This window comes from Solanum dulcamara, chromosome 4 (genome assembly GCF_947179165.1).
Source record: "Solanum dulcamara chromosome 4, daSolDulc1.2, whole genome shotgun sequence".
Lineage (NCBI taxonomy): Eukaryota > Viridiplantae > Streptophyta > Magnoliopsida > Solanales > Solanaceae > Solanum > Solanum dulcamara.
In genome coordinates, this window is record NC_077240.1 from 51,381,866 (window position 1) to 51,397,636 (window position 15,771).

Genomic DNA, 15,771 nt, shown 5'->3' on the forward strand with positions numbered 1-15,771 from the left:
GCCTTCTGATTTGGCATTGGTCCATCCGGTGTTCCATGTGTCTTTGTTGAGAAAGTTTGTTGGTGATCCTAGCTCTATTTTTCCATTGAACATCATTAAGTTTAAAGAGAGTATTTTATATGAAGAGGTTCCCATTGAGATCTTGGACCGACAAGTTAGAAAGTTGAGATACAAAGAAATATCTTCAGTTAAACGGTTATGCATGAACCAAATGGTTGAGGGTGTTACATGGGAGGCCAAAGACTATATGATGTCCCTTTATCGTCATCTCTTTCTTTCTGTGCCTAGTTGAGGTATTTATTTCATTAATGATCCAACCATCCCAAATCATATGTTTTAGTTGTTCTCATAGTTTCATATGCATTCACATTCATGAAATGAGTTTTAAAGTTATGTTTTAGCTTGAGATTAAAGATTTCATATTTTATGTATTATCGAGATGTTTTACATTCATGTTGGGTTGTTATGTTCCTTTCCCAATACCATTCATCCTATATTGAGTCTCATTCGAGGATGAATGTTCTAAAAGGAATATATTGTAAGACGTCGGAAGTTGGAAAGTAGGAAAATAAGGAACAAAATATGAAATTCTAGAAAATGCAGATTTTTGGCACCAGGTGATGACCACAAAAGCCATCAAGGGCTGTAATGATCACCACAGCTGGTGGTGTGACAATGTGGTGGAGTTCTTGATCTTCAAACGCTTTAGGAAGGGTCCACAATAGAGACCATAGGCCACGGTGATCCCTCCCCTGAGACCCTTAGTAACTTTTCTAGGGCAGGAACCACGCCTCACCACCATGGGTCCTATAGCCTTCCACGGACTGTGGTGGGTTACATGGTAGTTGTCCCTTCAAACCCCAAGTATGCAATTTCAAGCAATGACCACGGACTGTGGTGCCCATAACGGGCCGTGGTGGGTCTCATTATGGGCAACCTTCCCAAAACCCTTTCAGAATATCCTGAGTCCTTCACCACGAAAGTGACCACGACCCTTGGTGACTTTAACGATCCTTAATGATGTTCTGTCCTAAGTTTCAGATTATGTTTTAACGAGGGTTATTCTAGACTTTTCCCTATATTTCCTTAATGAATGAGGATAGTTTGTAAGGCTAGATTCATACCTATTAACTAGCCTAAAACCTTCTAACCCTCTAATTCGAAAACATAACTCCCAAAATTTAAAACCCTCTTTACCAAGTTTTCTCTCAAGGTCTTCTTCTCCCTCAAGCAATTCAAAAGGGTTCTTCAAGGTCAAGCTTTAAATCTCGACAATTTTGGACTAATAAAGGTTAAGGCATGTGATACTTCCTCAATGGGCTCTATTTACCCATGGAATCCCAAAGATTTATTCTCAATTCTCTTATGATTTCTTCAATTAAAAGTCCTAATTTATTAATTTGCGTTAGGTCTTCTTATTTATGATATGTATCTATTCTATTAGCCTAATTATTTATAATTTACTTCATATTGTATGATTTTAAGTTCAATTACAATAATCCTTTCTATATACTAGTTTCAAGTATGATTTATGAGATATGATCATGATTTTCAATGTTATTTGCATACAAGCTTTATGAATGAGTTGTATGATGCTTATGCAAAGAAGTTTTTGAATTCCATATGGAACGTTAGGAATAATGTTTTAATATTGTTTCAAGCAAATTTATGAGAAAGAGTGACTTGAGATCATTGAAAGGTTATTCAAGACTCTAATGAAAGGATGACTTAAGATACTTAATGAGGAAGGTGACTTAATATGGCCTATCTAGTGGATCTATATATAGCACATGATGATAATAATTGGATAGATCCTACCTTGGCAATTAGCCTCTTTCCTTCTCAGTGAAGGGATCATCAGATTCCATGTAATAGCTCATATGATTTTAATGTCAATTATAGTTATCTCCTATATATGTAAGTTCTTATGAAAGTGATAAGATTCTTTCATGTATTGACAATTGAGATAAATGTTTTAATCTCTACATGACTTTACACATGTTTTAAAGTATTTGTCTTACATTCCATGATTCATATTGATCATGTACATTATTTATTGGTCATGCATATTCTCACATACTTAGTACATTCAATGTACTAACACATATGTTTTGCCTATATTGTATCATAATCTAGGAGATGACGATCACGTTCATCATCCTCCCACTCGTGGCTAGAGTTTAAGCTTGTGTATTATTGCTGAGTCCTCATGTTCTGAGGATGAGACATTTTATTTCTAATGAGTTCATGACTTCTTTTACTTTTTAGATTGGGTGAGCTAGGAGATAGTCTTATGCCCCCATCTAGACTAGTAGAGGCATGTTAGATGTTTGAAAAAGTCTATGTTGTCGCTTTTCGTTTTGAGACTTTTGTTCTCTTTGAGATTTTTCTTGCGTATCTTGATTTAGCTTTATCTCTTAATTTACTTGTGTATGCTCATGAATGTTATGCTAAGAGGCTTGGTTAGAGTCCTTCGGGATTCTAATCGATGTCTTACGATTAGGATGTAGGTTGGGTCGTGACATTATAATAGTCAATTTTCCATCAACTATTATGTTTCAATTGAGTTCTTTCGAAACTCAACAAGTATAACTATACAAAGCAACCAAAATCATTAGTTTTACCCACTTTATCAAGATAGGTTCGTAAAGGCAAGAGTCAATTCAATCATCAATTATTTATTCCATTATAAGCTTCAATTCATAAATGAAAACATCAATAAATAACTGAAACCATTTCAAAATATTTTTTAAATCAAGCAATTACTAATACCCACAAGCTATTTTGTGTATTCAATTACATTATCACACCCCTAAGGTAAGGTGTTTTAGCAAAGCGTAATGAGAAGTCCATATGAATTATCAAAAAGATTATCCATCAACAATGACATGTACTTCAATACTCCAAATCAAAAACTAGAACAAAAACCTTAGACCTCAAGATTGCACATAAAAAATATTGTTCACAGAATAGAAGTTACTTTCAGCAGAATATTCAGGTCTCCAAACGTTCCTTTCTCTCACTTCAAAAATAAATGTGTATGTTTTCCAAAAATAGGAGAAAAATTCACGTCAAGACCACTTCGACGACGTAAGTCTTGCCCGTCGATGTGGTCGGTGAGTGGCCAAATGAGCTGGCATCTCGTACACCTGTTTGGTGAATCGCTATTTGAAAATACTCATTGCCTTTTATGGATTAATTTCTCATATGATTTGGAGATTTTGGGAAAGAAAAATTGAGCTAGCCTTCCAAGTTGGAGAGTTGCCATCCTCTTTTTAGGATCTCAATTTAGTTCATTCACTTAGGGCAAAGGTTCAGCCCCTTTCTGCTAGCTCATTTTAGCTAGCCTTTACCCTTTCGCAACTACTTTGTTCTTATTGGCTCTACGCCCTGCCTTGGTAGTTAGCCTTGCCTTTTAGTGTAGTTAGGCGATCTTAGAATCCACTTGGCGAGTCACCAAGGGGCTCTTTGTGAGTTTCAATAGAAATTTTCACTATTTTGCCACCTTTTGCCTCTTTTCTTCAAAATAATACACCACTTGTCGTTGAACACTTACATCTGCAAATAAAAACTTTAAGGTCAATTTTAAACACAATCTAGGAAAGAGGACACTATTTAATTGGATTTTGAGCCCTAGATAAGTTAAAATTACCGAATCATCAATACCTCCAACTAAATTTTTGCTTTCCCTCAAGCAAATCAAGAAAGTAATTAGTTCAAAAGCAATGCCTACAAGTTTTGTTCATTGAGAACCAATCACGAAAGTGTTAACAAATTTCAATCTCAATATGCAATGTTTAAATATGCACTCAAGGATTTAAACAATGAATATCCAACCTCAATTAGAGTTCATGCTCACTAATGGTTACTTTAAAAATACAAATTTATGCTCAACGCACGTATCAGTATGCCCTCACATAAAAAAAGTGATTTCATGCCCTCACGAAGCCATTCAAAGCTATAGTAAAGAAATCAAAAACAACTCACACACTCACAAAGATAAAAACATGCATAGCATCACTCATAGACTTTCCCGTAATTTCTAAGCAATATATCAATTGAATCATGAAAGATCAATAAGGTCTTTTAAGGCTTGTAATGGGGCTGAGGGAATGGTATGATCATTTTGGCTTATGACTCTTCCATCTTGAAGCATTGGTCAATATCATTTCTCTTCCTTTTCTTTCATTTCTCATGTTCACAAATCACCCCTTTGTCCATTCATTGCACACCACAATCATTGACATAGGGCATCGGATGCCCCTTTTATTTCCAAACTGTAACATAACATGGCTTTATTCATTTCTTTTTCTACCCTTTTCTTCACTTTTCCCCTTTTTTATATGGAAGAGCACCATTTTCCCACAATCAGGTACCCATGAGTGATTTTCATGAACCTTTCATCAGGATTCTTTCCTCATCTTTACCACACCCCCAACTTAGGCCTTTGGCCTAAGTTTACTATTCAAAACATACAATTATTCAACAAGGTTATAGGGAAGGGCAATGGAATTTCTAAAATTGGTTTAAACAATCGAGTTCATATTTCATCCAAAGAAAAGGGCAGGGTCAAAAGGCTTCCAAACTAGGTTCACAGACTCACAAGGAAGTCATAGTAAGGTATATCAATTATGTTCACTCTCAAAATCATTCCTAAGATTATTTTTTTAATCACCAATAGTAATTGATTGGACCAATGGGGCAAGTTCTATGTGTCTCCATGCATATCTTTCAAGTAAGCCTCAACACATATGATATTCCAACAAGGACACCAAACATAATTTTACAAATTAAGCTTGCATGCAACGTTCATTGTAAGACTCAAAATATACATTTAACTAGTCACAATGAGATGATAAGATTTCATACAAGATTTATTCATTAAGAGCACTATTCAAGTCATTGATATTGATCAAAACTGACTCTAAAATGTACAAGTCAAAATTAGAAATATTCATAGCAATTTAAGAGTGAAAACAAATGACAAGTTCCAAAACCAAATATATACAACCCATCAAAACAGAAACGTCATATTTTCAACCTAAAATGTCAAAAACAACAAAATTACAAAATAACAAAGTCATATTTACAACCCAAAATGTCAAAATATCAAAATAAGCAAAACTAAATGGCTAGGTACCTAATCTACCCTCGCCCTACCAAAAAGAAAAAAAGTAGCGTCCTCAATGCAAAATAAGACATAAAAATAAAGGAGAGATAGGGATAAGGATCCCCAAGTGATACATGAATGTTTCTATCCATTATTCTTCATCTTAAGCAAATGTAATTCTTTATTTCTAATCGTATGTCATACTAATAAAAGAAAAATGCTGCAAGAGGTTACTAATTATGCTGTTCCTTCTGTCTTTCCTCACCTCTATCCTCAACTATAAAGTAGTTTAAGGAGTACCCTTCACACCTTTCTTTTTCTTTTAGCCTTCTTGCCCCATTTAAAGAGGGCATGGGATGATATCTTATTCTATGGAATTTGCTTTCCTTAGGACTAGACTAAGCTAAACTATATCTTTTTACATTGACATTGACCTACTTACATTGACAGTTGTGATTCCTCTTTCATATCTTGGATTGAGCATTCACCTCAACAACTATATTTACGTGCTCCTGTACTTTCTACGCTCAGGAAAGATAAAACCACTAACACGAATCAACAGACCCCTTACATATTATTGTATTTGAGCTTTCTTGCCAGGCTAAGCCTGAGAAAATGGAAGGACCGTTCAAACATCCTCTAGTAGTAAATCAGTGCCCTATGTTTCTCCAAGAAGGATAGAAATTGGCTCAGCAGGAGATGGATCCTCAAGTGAACTTGGAATAGCCAATTGTAATTGGACATCCTCAAAATCATCAAGTCCCTCGTATGTGTCACTGGCCAATTGCCCTTTCTAACATATGTCCTCCTTATTAGTATCGGGAGGCTCCTCATCATCCTCAGCAGCATCAATATCAACTCTGGTCATAAAGGTTGGGGGGACCTCCGAACTAAAAATTCGTATACTAGAGGAAAATTTGAACTCGGAATCTTGGGGGAGTTAGAAAATCTAAATGCATGGAAATATCCATGGACCTATTCTCATCCTTATCCCTCCTCAAATCTCGTATGTTAGAATGTAAGGATATCAAATCAACTGAGTGTCCCTCGGCTTGATCTTGCTCCTCAACTTGAGCGGTGAAAGTATCAAAATAGAGTGTAAACTTACTCAAAGTCGAATATTGTCCCATCACCGCTTCCCATATATGGGCATGGGCATCCTCAATAGTTTTGGTGATCATGGTGGAGATAGAACCCTCATGTCTAGAGGCCTTCACATTCACCTAATGGTTAGGTTTTCCCATCTGGTGAAGTATGGATTGTGTAACTAAAGGTCAGCATGTAGTAGTAGTAGGAGAAAACGCAGAAGTAGAGATGGTATTAGGTATACCTAGCATAGTTGGAGCTAGAGGAGTTGCACCTTCCTCTAGAGACTCTGTATCTACTACCGATGTCGTATCAACTGGTGTCAGTCTCTTTTGGACCTTAAAATCTCTTAAATGGTCAACCTCAATCCAGTGGATATCACTAGACTAATAAGTGGACACTCTAACAATAGGGACCCGAACCTACTCATATAGATCAGTGATCAAAATAGGGAAGGGTAACATAGTCATCTATTATCGAGCAGTTAATAGAATCTCTAGCATGATGATCGAAGGAATGTTCAATATTTTCCTATTAATGATTCTCCCCAACAATGTCGCCTTGGGATGGCAAAGTACTGATTTATTCTGTGAATACATTACTGTTCTATTCATGAGACCAAACCAATTCAGCTCAACAACGTTGATGTCCTTCTCTGTCACAGCTCCCTACTCTATCCATGAAGGGTTAATGTATTAAATCAATGAGGCCAACCATCCCTTCAAATCATATAAGGGGCTATTCTTGATCTAGTCTTCCAATGAATACGGAATATGGACTGAGCACCCCGATGCATCATTGATATTTTTCTTATTACACTTGACCTCTTTTTCTCGAATAGTATAAACATCAATAGGTCCCACTGTCCTAGCTTTCTTTTTCCCTTTTTGATTCAATTTGGCATACTCCTCATAGAACTCACGAAACCAATCTGAGACAAAAGGTATCTATTGGCTAACAGGTCATGGAAAGCTTTGGAGCACATCTCAGTCCGTGTACGCTTATGAACCTGTGCTTCAGTAAGAGAAGAAGGTTGGGACTCCACAATAGATGCATGAATATGTGTATAATCACCCTCTCTTTAGTTGGGAACATCATCCCCAAACCATGATACATTTTTTGACTCTGAGTCATCATTGTAGTTTGACTCATCAACCACTTTATGCTTTCCTTTACCTTTTACTCTCTTTTAAACTAACACATTGTGAATAGCGTTGAGTGGTCCAATGAGGTTCACCAGGATCATTAATGTTAATGCCCCTATCACATTTTTGATGTTACTTCCCGTATTTATCAATGTATCAACGCATTGGATGTTTATCCCGAGCCATATCTGTATAATAGAAAACACACAAAGGGATAATTGGTGAGTGAAGGATTAGTCAAACCTAAAATATTTGAAAAAAGGGTTGTTGTAACAAGGAACTAAGCTAAAGCTCAGCAAGTGAAAAGGCAAATTATTGAATAGAAAATGCGAGCTCGGTAGAGCTCGCTAAAGCATGATAAGCTTAGAGTAGAACAATTGTAAAAGCAGATGAATGGTTAGGCGAGTTTCCAAAACCATCGACGAGCTTTTAAGATCTTTCTAAAATGATTAAATCAAAATCAATAATTTACTAGATAAAACGGCGAGGTTAGTGCTCATTAAGCGAGTCTCCATATGAGGAGCTATGGGAAGCTCGCCAAAATATCCTGAAAGGACTGGCAATATAAGCCCATAAGAGGGATAAAAAATCCCATATTGAGACTGGCAAGCACATTGGCCGAGCACGAACTCGCTAGGTGATATACCCAATTTCACAATTCAATCAAAATTTCAAAATTTTCAGAGCCAAAATGGATTTAATATCCATAGACGTATAATTTAAGCTCTAGTTTCGACAACCCATATAATGGAATACAATGTAGGTACTCATACTTCCCTATGAGACTAGTCTAAACACCACAAAATGGTATATTCACACTTAAAATGACACCACCCATCAATCATCGAGCAAACTCATTTATTTTTTGGTTATAGGGTTACTCAGACTTCACCCAAACATGCATAACTTAACCCAAATCAATTTTAATCATAAATACCCAAAGTTAAAACAAATTTTGACCATAATTTCACATCCCCAATGACAATTCGAGAATGATTAGTATGCTACGCAATCTATTCAACAATTTCAAATAACAAACTCGATTTACCACTCATAAAAAAATTACAAAATGTTATCAAAGAAAGAATTTCATCACAAAATCAACAGGTATGGAATGGAAAGCAATACCACAGTGCAATAAAGTAGAAATAGGCATGGGGAATTAAAATCATGAAAGAAAACCTTGTAATAATAGTTAGACGAGGAGAACTAACGTATGGGACTTAAGAGATAGAATCCCACATAAATGCATAAAAAATGATGAAGAATGCAAAATATTTGACTAAAATAAAAGAAGATGGGAGGTGAACACTGTAAGGGAGTAGAAGGAGAAAAATTTGAAAATTAGGGAATATAAACGGACAAAGGGGCTTTTCATTCTTTTCAAGCGCCCAATTAGGTGTGGTCTTACTAAATTCTCTTAAATTTCATTGAGTTTCCCTGTGCAAATTACATGGCCAATAGATGTGACTGAACATAGGTAAGGGAAAAAGCAAGTTGGTGAGCCAGCTAGAGCTCGCCAAGTTTGTTGTTTGAGTAGCCCTTTTATGCACAACTAGCCAATTTCTATAGTTATTTTAGATCCAATAAAGCATTCAAAAATGTGATATGAGGTGACAATGCCAACCCATTCCGCAATTCACTAAAGTGTCCCTTTACTTGCTAAAATTAACAAATCATTCTGAGCCAGCTGATCCTTCTGATTCGGTGGCTCGCCGGGTGAGGATGAGCTTTCCTAAGTGGACATTAGCATTTTCTTTCTCTAAGGCTCAATTTTAGGCAAGATAAGATAGGCTCGCTAACTATATTAGGTGTATGTCCTTTTCGTCCAGCAGCTCATCGATTATCCTCCTTACATATACTCTAACTTCAACTTACACAGTGAACACATCTTTTTCAAAAATCACTAAAAACATAGGTTGCCTCCCAAGAAGCACCTTAATTTACATAGTGGAACAATGTGGACACGCATTTAAGCATCATCCAAATACGCCGTATCTATCATTCCCACACTCGAGCCTTCTTCGAAGTACAACTGTAGCCTTAGTATGTTAACTTCGAATCTCAAACCCTCATTATTCTCAACTTCAATGGCCCCATTTTCAACTACAGAGTTTCTGTAAATGGGCCGGACCATTTTGATTTTAGCTTTCCAAGAAAGATTCGAAGGTAAGAATTGTAGAGTAACATAAGTTCACCATCTCTAAAGTCCCATTAAAGAATTTGAGTGTCATTCCATTTGTTCATTCTCTCCTTGTAAAGAACTGAGCTCTTATATGATCAAAGTTCAAATTCCTCCAAAGAATGAATTTGTTCAGCTCTATTCTTTGATGCAACTTCCCATTTAAAATTCATGGACTTTAATGCCCACAAAGCTTTATGTTAAAATTCTACCTAAAGATGACAAGCCTTACCAAATACTAATTAATACTTAGACATAACAATTGGTTTCTTGTATGTAGTTCAATATGCCCCCAAGGCATCCTGTAACTTTCGAGACAAATCAGATGTATTTTCATTCACTATCTTAGCTAAGATGCCCTTGATGTCTCGGTTTGATACTTCAACTTGCCCATTTGTTTGTGGATGATAAGGTGTGACAACCTTATGCTTTACACCATATTTATTTAGTAGTGATGTGAACACATGGTTGCGAAAATGAGATCCACCATTATGAATAATAACACATGGACTACCAAAACTTTTGATTATGAAACTCTTGAGAAATTCAACCACACGACGCCCCTCATTTTTAGTTAAGGACACCACCTATACCCATTTTGTCTCATAATCTATCGCGACAAATATGTACTTGTTTCGTAAGAACTCAAAAAGGACCCATGAAATCAATAACCCACACATCAAGCAATTCTAATAAGATTGGACGGATAGGTAATTCATGTCGCTGAGACACCCCTCCTATATTTTAGCATTAGTCACACTTCTTATAATACCCCAAAATTTGGAAAGTCAGAAATGGAGGTCAAAAAGAAATTTCCCAAAAATTTCATCTTTTTTGCTTCAGGTGGCTCTCTACGAGGTCCCTTCATGGTTCGTATTGCACTTCATGAGCCATAGAGTGTGCCCGTGACGACCACCAGGAAAATGGGAAAGGCCAAGGGATGGACCACGGATTAATTCACACCCTATAGAGTAGAACACGACCTGTGGTGTAGTTTGTGATGTCAAAACCACCTAAGGCCCAGTTCAAGGAGCCTACCACGAGAAGGTAGTGGTGTTCACAATAAGACATGGTGTCCTCCGTGGTGAACAACCCTACAGATCCTCCTATCAGGTTCCTCACAATGACCCCCACCATAGATTGTGGAGACCTTCACAGACCGTTATAATCCTCGTGAAGGAAGTCCTACAAATCCTCTTTTGACCCGAGTTTGTGGCAAGGACCATGATCATCACCATCGACAATTATGAGGTTAATAGACAGTGGTGGGTCCCCCATACAATAAATTTTCCAGTTTTAGGTATTAGTATTTTTGTCATTCCCTATATTTTATTATTGAATGTATATGATTTTTGGGATTATATTCTTACTTATTAACTACCCTAAGTCCCCTTAACCCTCTCATTCTCACAATAAATCCCAAATCCCAAAATATTCTCTCCCATATTTCCTTTAAGGAGTCTTCTTCTTCCTCAAGAAAATTCAAAAGAAATCTTCAAATTCAAGCCTCAATTCTCTTCAATATAGGGATTCTAAAGGTCAAGGTATGTGGGACTTCATCTATGGGTACGTTTCACCCATGGAATCCCAAGTTTTCTTTCCAAAATTCCTTATGATTTTAATTTAGAAAGCCCTAATTTTATGATAGTGCATTCTTCTTTATCATGATATATTATATGATTATTGATTAAATTATGCATTTAATTGATATTATCTTTATGAATTATGTATGGATTTATATAAGGAATATGATCATGCATGTTTTCAATCCAATTAAATAATTTTCAAGTAAAGTTTTCTTGTATGCATGTTTTTCCCTTATTTCAAGTACAATCTATGATCATTAATTTAAAGTATAGAAGTAAGATCTATGAATGACCTTCAAGGTTTATGTGTGACTCATGAATGGTTCTTAAAGATTTTCTATAATGTTTCAAGCCATTTAATGATACGGGTGACTTAAAATCCTTAATGGTTACTTAAGAGCCTAATGATATTTTATGAAAATGATTCGTAATGATGGAAGGACTATACCCACATTACATAAAATACATGATGATGCAATATTCCTATGAACAAATTTTATAAACAATGATTTATGACAAGCTTATGGTATACTATGTATGATATTCCATTGAGAGTTAACCTAGCACCGAGAGGAATTAGGGATAGAGGCTTATCCATTCGAAGAGGTATGCCACCATTACTAGAAATCCCATTGTTCCATAGCTACGTGCCTCCGTAGGAAGAATGATCACCCATTTGTAGAAGCTTGATTCCTTAGAAAGAGTCACCCATTAGTAGAGGCTAAATTCCTTAAGTAGCTTAGTGGATTCACTTAGGCATTATGGTTCATACCTTGGATAGTATGGACCCTTTCTTTTCTGTGAGTGGGCTAAACACCAGACTTCATGTTATAGCTCAAATGGTTTACCATAATTAATGGCATCCCTCACAAAGACTTATGGATCTCATAAATAGGTTTTATCTACCATATATGTAAGTTCTTACGATGCTTATGATATTTTGATGCATTGACCAATGAGTTAAATATTTTACATTCTTCAATACATTATTCATGTTTTGAAGATATTGTTCTTGCATCTCATGATTCATATTGATTATTTCCTATGATTATTGTTCATGCACCTTCTCATATACTTAGTGCATTTTATCTACTAATGCATACTTTTTTGCCAACATTTTATCATAATGTATGATCCAATATTCACGTTCATCCTCCTCCCGCTCGTGGCTAGAGTTTGTACTTTCTTTGTTGGTGAGTCCTCACATTCTGAGGACATGAAACTTTACTTGATTATGAACCTATGACTTCCTTTTATATTTTATATTTGTTGAGCTAGGAGATTATCTTACGCCCTCATCTAGTTGTACATGCATGTTACATAGTAAGAGAATATGTTATTGCTTTCTCATTTTGAGACGTATATTTCCATTGACATTTTTATTCCATACCTATAATTTTGATTTATATATTTTATTTACCTTATTTATGATCATGAATGATATTCTAAGATGCTTGGTTGGAGTCCCTCATGATTTTAATCATTTTTTCATAGCTTGTCCCTAGTTTGGGTCATGCCAAACTTGTTACTACCGCACGAGGTTAAAAGTTTCCTAGAGAGTCTAACATGCTGCGTCAATTAGAGTCATGTTCATCAGTGTGATGAACACCATATCTATGAATAGGATGCTATGAGGTATCTTAGGAAATAATTAACTTCTTTCATGATCCCCTCATGCTATTTCCTTCTCTACTACTTTCTCTTTGTGATTATAGAATCTTGCCTCCATGAAGATACCCCATCTGAAGGAATGTTAAGGGAGAGGAGAAACATGCTCCAATAAACCCTTGAATGAACAATTTACTCATGTTAAATTTCCGACCACTTTGTCTATGCTAGCTCAATCAATTACTACTCAAGTGAACCAAAGGGTAGTGGCTCCTCCAAATGCGTTCATACCGGCTTCAAGGGTTAGAGACTTCACAAGAATGAAATCTCCAAAGTTTCATGCATCCAAGGTTGTTAAGGATCCCTAAATCTTTGTTGATTAAGTCTGTAAAATTATGGTTATTTTGGTAGTTTCTTCGGAGGAGAAGGTAGAGTTCGCGGCCTACCAACTCAAGTGTTATTTAATCAATGCAAGGCCGAAATGGTTTAAGGAGGTTTCATAGGTTGGATGTCATGACCCAAGCCTAGGGACTAGACGTGACATTGTGAATGAGGAACTTGAAAATACATCAAAAAAGCCTCTTAGCATTTATTTAGCCTTTCATAGTTAATGACAATAAGTAAACAAGCACAAGTCATCATAGTAAATCTTCAACTTATATATGTCCAACAAACCCTATAACTTTTAGATTTAACGGGGCTAAAAAAAGGCGCTAGCTCACCCTCAATCATAATAGAAAGAAATGCCATAGTAAGTGTCTAAAGATCTCAACATATCATAAGCTACAAAGATAAAGGAGTATTGTTCCCAAAACATGAAAACTCACCAAAAGTAGTCTTCAAATAAAATCTCAACTAGCCACGTGGAAGAGAACGAGGAGGAGAACTAGTCCCTACATGGTGATATCATAGAGGCAAAAGAGTATGTGTTACTACTTTGAATATACTAAGTATGCAAGCATGTATGAACATTGACGAAATATTAAAACATTTATGTAATATGAATCATAATGCAATGCATGCATAATGATTCTTATAGATATCCTTTAAAATATTCATTTTGTAGGAAAAATGACTATAACTGACATTTAAGACAATGTGAGCTATTACATAACATCCAAGATAACCCCCTACGTTGGTCGGGGAGACTACTTGCCGAGTAGAACTCTGTCAAATTCATTCATTTCTTTAACTTTAACTTTAACTTTAAGGGCTATTTGTGGATCCATTAGCTTAAGCCTACAAGGGCTCCTATGTTGGTACATAGTTAATGATATAAAGGGTTGCTACTAGGTTTCCCTACCGAATCCCACCTCAATAACCCATTCGGTGCTAAGTCAATCTCACAGAATAGTTTAATACTTTAAAATAGTCATAGCATATAGCTTGAGAATTCAAAACATCATATTCGGTAGAATAGCTCATTAAAACCTTTGGTAATTCAAATATGCAAGAATTATCCTTATTGTATAAAGAATCCATCATTCATATCATTTCATAATTATTTCATTTCATAAGACTCCCTTTTGATCACAAATATTGATTTCATAAACATTAATTTGGAGTCAAAGCTTTCAAGTCAAACTTCATTGAAATCATAGTAAAACTAGGTGGGTTCAAATCACTTCAACTTTCAAACATGAATATAAATAAAATAATACATAAATACTTTAAAATCCATCAATTAAAAATTACGTTATAAAAAACCCACCATGAATTTCAATAACCTTTAAAGAGCTAAATGGAGAGAATACTTGCAAACCATCAATTCAAACATATGAAATTTTTTTGCATCAAAATAGATCAATAATCATTAGTTTAACCATGATTCATGCTATTATGTAGAAATAAAAATTACCCATAAGAAAATCTTACTTGAAATTAAGAGACTTAGTTGAAAGAGTTTTGAACTACATGGGTAGAAGAACCCACGGATAAACACCCACATAACTTAGAGTAAAGCTTAAAGAAAATAAACATAATTTATCATATAATCAAAATACTTTAGGCATGAGAGTGGAAGGAATACTCTTATTGAAGTATTACATATCGGGAATCCGAAGCTTTACTCAGAATCAAAGTACTTAATAAACAGTCTTGAATCCTAGCATTTTCTCCTCGCCGGAGTATATAAATCACCGGAATAGTATTTTTATACTACTAAGAACTAAAACTATATTTTGAGAATGAGTAAATGAGTGTTTAGATAGAAGAGTTGTTTGAGAAAGCTTGAAGAAAAAATGATAAAATAAGGTGGGTATTTATAGGAGTGAAGGAGGGACCTAAGAATAATTAAAATAATTATAAAGAAATATCTCAAAATTTAATGAAAGATTATGATGTCAAATGGATCTAGATCTTTCAATGGTTGGTGAGATGAACCTTCTTTTAATAAAATACCCTTTTCCGGACTGCGTTTGAAAAAGATAACTTCCTCATTAGGATTTGGTGTCTTAATATGAATTGTTTCTCTAGAAGTCTACTTTCATTTCGTTCAAGAATCAACTAATTTGAAGCAACCTACAGTGAGATATGATTTTTCTTCTAAAAATACTCCATTTCATCACAACACCTTGTCTTGCAACAATTTATTTGTTTGACCCATTTAACCTCCGAAACTTAAAATATGGTCTTCACAAAAGTTATAGTTAATTATGTTTGGGTTATTTAGACCATCCTATTAAAAAGTTATGCCCCAAATACAGAAAAGATATCATTTTCATTAAGAATTGGAATAGCATGTACAACATTTTGACGGGGTGTTACATTTTCTCCCCTTGGGAACATTCGTCCTCGAATGAAGAAAGACTTAGCTTTGGTAGAGTAGAGTGTAAATAAACAACCCATCATTAATGCAATAGTGCAATTTAAAACATCGTTCGAAACATATTTCATAATTTTGGATGCATATGAGAAGAAATGTTGAAATACAAGGATTTCAAGTAGTTGAGCATGAACAAGTTAATACCTTAGGTTTGGGTAGAGGGAAGAAGATTAGGGTATCGTTTAATCATAACTGCTTCCACTTCCCATGTAGTACTTTCAATTTGTTGA